This window comes from Triticum dicoccoides, chromosome 7B, assembly GCF_002162155.2.
Source record: "Triticum dicoccoides isolate Atlit2015 ecotype Zavitan chromosome 7B, WEW_v2.0, whole genome shotgun sequence".
Classification (NCBI taxonomy): domain Eukaryota; kingdom Viridiplantae; phylum Streptophyta; class Magnoliopsida; order Poales; family Poaceae; genus Triticum; species Triticum dicoccoides.
Window position 1 is genome coordinate 722675430 of NC_041393.1, and position 6336 is coordinate 722681765.

The window sequence follows — 6336 nt, forward strand, 5'->3', positions numbered from 1 at the left end:
GGCCATTTGTCCCGGTTGGTGGCACCAACCGGGACTAATGCCCCCCCCCCTTTAGTCCCGGTTGGTGCCACCAACCGGGACCAAAGGTCCCTGTGCTGCCCGCGGCGGGGCCAAAGTTTAGTCCCACCTCGCTAGTTGAGAGGGGCGCGCAGTGGTTTATAAGCCCCACTGCCGCACCCCTCTCGAGCTCCTCTCCACCGTAGGCTTGCGGGCCTATTTGCTACTGCTTTGCCTGATGGGCCTTCTGGGCCTACTGCGGGCCTGAATCCTGGCCCATGATAGGGTTTCTAGTCGTATTCAGGCCGTGGGGGCCCAGTAGGAGGCATTTTTTCTTTTTTTTTCTTTCTTGCTTTATATATTTTATTTTGTTTCTAGTTACAACAAAATACTTATTGTTGCTATTTTTAATTATTTTCCAGTTTTTTTGTTTTGTTTTCTGCATCATTTATTTTCTTTTGTTTTTTGCTTTATTTTTTAATTCTTTTTTGCTTTTAGTTTTAGAAAAATTATAAACTTTCTATTGGTGCCATTAGTTTTCAAATTTGAAAACACTTTTTTTGTTTTTTTGTTTTCTTTCTTTATTTATTTATTTTATTTTGTTTCTACTTACAACAAAATACTTATTGTTGCTATTTTTAATTATTACGAGGGCCGAACCATAAGACATTAAAGCATTTCAAATGAACTATGAAAAAGTTGAAAGTTTGCATGGTATGATAAATTCACCCACATAGCATGTGCATGTACAAAGCGGACAATGGTATCATACTCGTGTGTTACAAAGTTGGCATGGTATCATCATAATAGTTGCGGGAGAAAGTCTTCACTTTTTCTTCGCTTGTGTCATTTGCTTATTGCACCGTAACCATGGATAATCTTCATCGCTTATCAGGATGCTGGGGTCAGCCTTGACTTTGAACGGAGGAATTTCATGAAACTTTTCAAAATCTTCAGACATGTCTGTCTTGCCCTCCACTCCCACGATGTCCCTTTTTCCTGAAAGAACTATGTGGCGCTTTGGCTCATCGTATGATGTATTCGCTTCTTTATCTTTTCTTTTTCTCGGTCTGGTAGACATGTCCTTCACATAGATAACCTGTGCCACATCATTGGCTAGGACGAACGGTTCGTCAGTGTACCCAAGATTTTTCAGATCCACTGTTGTCATTTCATACTGTGGGTCTACCTGTACCCCGCCTCCTGACAGATTGACCCATTTGCACTTAAACAAAGGGACCTTAAAATCATGTCCGTAGTCAAGTTCCCATTGTCCACTATGTAACCATAATATGTGTCCTTTCCCCTCTCGGCTGTTGCATCAAAGCGGACACCGTTATTTTGGTTGGTGCTCTTTTGATCTTGGTTAATCGTGTAAAATGTATTCCCATTTATCTCGTATCTTTTCCAAATCGTAACAGTCGAAGATGGTCCCCTGGACAACAAGTACAACTCATCACAAACAGTTTTGTCACCTCTGAGACGTGCTTTCAACCAACTGCTGAAAGTCCTGATGTGTTCACATGTAATCCAGTCTTCGCACTACTCCGGGTGTTTGGAGCGCAGACTGCTCTTGTGTTTATCGACATACGGGGTCACCAAGGTAGAGTTCTGTAGAACTGTGTAGCGTGCTTGAGACCAAGAATATCCGTCCCTACATATTATTGAGTCCCTTCCAAGCATGCCTTTTCTAGTCAGTCTCCCCTCATACCGCGATTGAGGGAGACCTATCTTCTTAAGGCCAGGAATGAAGTCAACACAAAACCCGATGATATCCTCTGTTTGTTGGCCCATGGAGATGCTTCCTTCCGGCCTAGCGCGGTTACGGACATATTTCTTTAGGACTCCCATGAACCTCTCAAAGGGGTACATATTGTGTAGAAATACGGGGTCCAGAATGACAATCTCGTCAACTAGATGAACTAGCACGTGCGTCATGATATTGAAGAAGGATGGTGGGAACACCAGCTCGAAACTGACAAGACATTGCACCACATCACTCCTTAGCCTTGGTATGATTTCTGGATCGATCACCTTCTGAGAGATTGCATTGAGGAATGCACATAGCTTCACAATGGCTAATCGGACGTTTTCCGGTAGAAGCCACCTCAATGCAACCGGAAGCAGTTGCGTCATAATCACGTGGCAGTCATGAGACTTTAGGTTCTGAAACTTTTTCTCTGACATATTTATTATTCCTTTTATATTCGACGAGAAGCCAATCGGGACCTTCATACTAAGCAGGCATTCAAAGAAGATTTCCTTCTCTTCTTTGGTAAGAGCATAGCTGGAAGGACCTTCATACTGCTTTGGAGGCATGCTGTCTTTTTTGTGCAAACGTTGAAGGTCCTCCCGTGCCTCAGCTGTATCTTTTGTCTTCCCATACACGCCCAAGAAGCCTAGCAGGTTCACGCAAAGGTTCTTCATCACGTGCATCACGTCGATCAAAGAGCGGACCTCTAGGTCTTTCCAGTAGGGTAGGTCCCAAAATATAGATTTCTTCTTCCACATGGGTGCGTGTCCCCCAACGTCACTCGGAACAGCTAGTCCGCCGGGACCCTTTCCAAAGATTACGTGTAAATCATTGACCATAGCAAGTACGTGATCACCGGTACGCATGGCGGGCTTCCTCCGATGATCTGCCTCGCCTTTGAAATGCTTGCCTTTCTTTCGACATTGATGGTTGGTCGGAAGAAATCGACGATGGCCCAGGTACACATTCTTCCTGCAGCTTCCCAGGTATATACTATCGGTGTCAAGTAAACAGTGCGTGCATGGGTGGTATCCCTTGTTTGTCTGTCCTGAAAGGTTACTGAGAGCGGGCCAACCGTTGATGGTCACGAACAGCAAATCCTTTAGGTGAAATTCCTCCTGTTTGTGCTCATCCCACGTACGTACACCGTTTCCATTCCACAGCGGTAAAAGTTCTTCAACTAATGGCCTTAGGTACACATCAATGTCGTTGCCGGGTTGCTTAGGGCCTTGGATGAGAACTGGCATCATAATGAACTTCCGCTTCATGCACATCCAAGGAGGAAGGTTATACATACGTAGAGTCACGGGCCAGGTGCTGTGATTGCTGCTCTGCTCCCCGAAAGGATTAATGCCATTCGCACTTAAAGCAAGCCATACGTTCCTTGGGTCACTTGCAAACTCATCCCAGTACTTTCTCTCAATTTTTCTCCACTGCGACCCGTCAGCAGGTTCTCTCAACTTCCCGTCTTTCTAACGGTCCTCACTGTGCCATCGCATCAACTTGGCATGCTCTCTGTTTCTGAACAGACATTTCAACCGTGGTATTATAGGAGCATACCACATCACCTTCGCAGGAACCCTCATCCTGGGGGGCTCGCCGTCAACATCACCAGGGTCATCTCGTCTGATCTTATACCGTAATGCACCGCATACCGGGCATGCATTCAGATCCTTGTACGCACCGCGGTAGAGGATGCAGTCATTAGGGCATGCATGTATCTTCTGCACCTCCAATCCTAGAGGGCATACGACCTTCTTTGCTGCGTATGTACTGTCGGCAATTCGTTATCCTTTGGAAGCTTCTTCTTCAATATTTTCAGTAGCTTCTCAATTCCTTTGTCAGGCACAGCATTCTCTGCCTTCCACTGCAGCAATTCCAGTACGGTACCGAGCTTTGTGTTGCCATCTTCGCAATTGGGGTACAACCCTTTTTTGTGGTCCTCTAACATGCGATTGAACTTCAGCTTCTCCTTTTGACTTTCGCATTGCGTCCTTGCATCGACAATGACCCGGCGGAGATCATCATCCTCGGGCACATCGTCTGGTTCCTCTTGATCTTCAGTAGCTTCTCCTGTTGCAGCATCATCGTGCACATCGTCTGGTTCCTCTTGATCTTCAGTAGCATCACCGTATTCAGGGGGCACATAGTTGTCATCGTACTTTTCTTCTTTGCCGTCTTCCATCATAACCCCTATTTCTCCGTGCCTCATCCAAACATTATAGTGTGGCATGAAACCCTTGTAAAGCAGGTGGGTGTGAAGGATTTTCCGGTCAGAGTAAGACTTTGTATTCCCACATATAGGGCATGGACAACACATAAAACCATTCTGCTTGTTTGCCTCAGCCACTTCGAGAAATTCATGCACGCCCTTAATGTACTCGGAGGTGTGTCTTGAACCGTACATCCATTGCTGGTTCATCTGCGTGCATTATATATAATTAAGTGTGTCAAAAATCATTACAGAACATCATGAATAGATAATTAAGTGACCAAATTAATAGAAGTTCATCATCACATTAAGACCAAAGTACATACATAGTTCTCATCTAACAACATAAAGCTCTACAGAGCATCTAAATTAATTAAACCATACATTGAAACTATGTAAAACATTTCAATGCGAAAACAAATGCGATCATAATCGCAACCAATGTAACAACTGATCGAACGACATAATGATACCAAGCCTCGGTATGAATGGCATATTTTCTAATCTTTCTAATCTTCAAGCGCATTGCATCCATCTTGATCTTGTGATCATCCACGGCATCCGCAACATGCAACTCCAATATCATCTTCTCCTCCTCAATTTTTCTATTTTTTCCTTCAAGAAATTGTTTTCTTCTTCAACTAAATTTAACCTCTCGACAATAGGGTCAGTTGGAATTTCCGGTTCAACAACCTCCTAGATAAATAAAATCTATGTCACGTTGGTCGGCATAATTGTCATAAACAATAGATGAACCAATAGTTATGAAAATATAATATATACCACATCCGAATCATAGACAGGACGAGGGCCTACGGGGGCGGATACCAAAACCATCGCACTATATAATATGCAATAATAAAAGTAAGAAAATTATACAAGTATCTATATATATAAACATACAAGTAAGATTTTTTTCCTTTTAGAAAGAAGATAAGAACAAGAGGCTCACCACGGTGGTGCCGGCGACGAGATCGGCGCGGGCGATCGACGGCGGTGAAGACGGGGACGGGACATGACGGACCGCTAAACCTAGACAAATATTGAGGAAAATGGAGCTTGGAGATCGAGCTTGGAGAGGAGAAAGCTTAAGTAGTGTCGCTCGGGCATTCCATCGAACACCTCGTGTGCATAGGAGGTGAGCTAGAGCACCACAAAGCTCTCTCCTTGCCGGCCACGAAAAACAGAGCACTGAGAGTGCTCTGCTCGCGGGAATATATATAGGCAATTAATTGGTCCCGGTTCGTGGCTTGAACCGGGACTAAAGGGAAGCCTTTGGTCCTGGTTCAGGCCACCAACCGGTACCAATGGTGGTGGGCCAGGACCAAGGCACATTTGTGCCGGTTCGTCCCACCAACCGGGACCAAAAGGTCCAGACGAACCGGGACCAATGGCCCACGTGGCCCGGCCGGCCCCCGGGGCTCACGAACCGGGTCCAATGCCCCCATTGGTCCCGGTTCTGGATTGAACCGGGACTAATGGGCTGACCCGGCCTGGACCAATACCCCCTTTTCTACTAGTGATATCCAACATTTAAGCCAACATATCCAACAACAAGCATACAATGGTTTCATCCATCAATACATATATAGGTAGCAAGTTTCACATTGTTCATCCTACAAAATAATAACAAAAAGTAAGGACAAGGAGAAGAGTAGACTCCATCAACGCAAGCTTCCGTGGTATTAGGCAAACTCACATTGTTCTTCTTCTTCTAACTAAGGTAACCTAGGTAATTATGCCATTTTTAGCTAACTAAGCATATTAAGTCATTTTGGAGGAAAAAATGCTAAGTGTAGGTCATTTTAGAGCTAACCTAGGTAAATATGTCATTTTGGAGCTAAGTAACGTTATTATGTCATTTTCGAGGAAAATAAGTTAATTATATGTCATTTTGGAGGTAACCAAGATTATTATGCCATTTCTTACCTAAGTATGCTAAGCAAGCTTTTAAATAGCAGATAGCAGACAGGTTGCGGATTAAGGTCCGTGTAGCAGAATGCGGATAGCGGGCGATATTGCGGGCGCTATGTCGACATAGCCAATTTAAAAAAAACACTCATAAATTTGAGATTGTTGTGTATATTTCTAGGCCATTGACAAAGATATGACAATTAATTTGAGAAAATCATCATTTATATAAGAATATAAACTATAATTGAGCAATATTTGGTTGTGCAACCATGAAAGCAAGACACATTTACCAAAATAGATTACACAACAGAACAACAAGGACTTATATAGCGGGCGATATTGCGGGTAGCGGACGATATAGCGGTCTAACAAGTGATATTGCGCCCGCATCATGACAACATGCTATTTTCTAACGCAACCTTAAACTAATAGCGGCAGGGTGACGCTACCGCTATTGCGG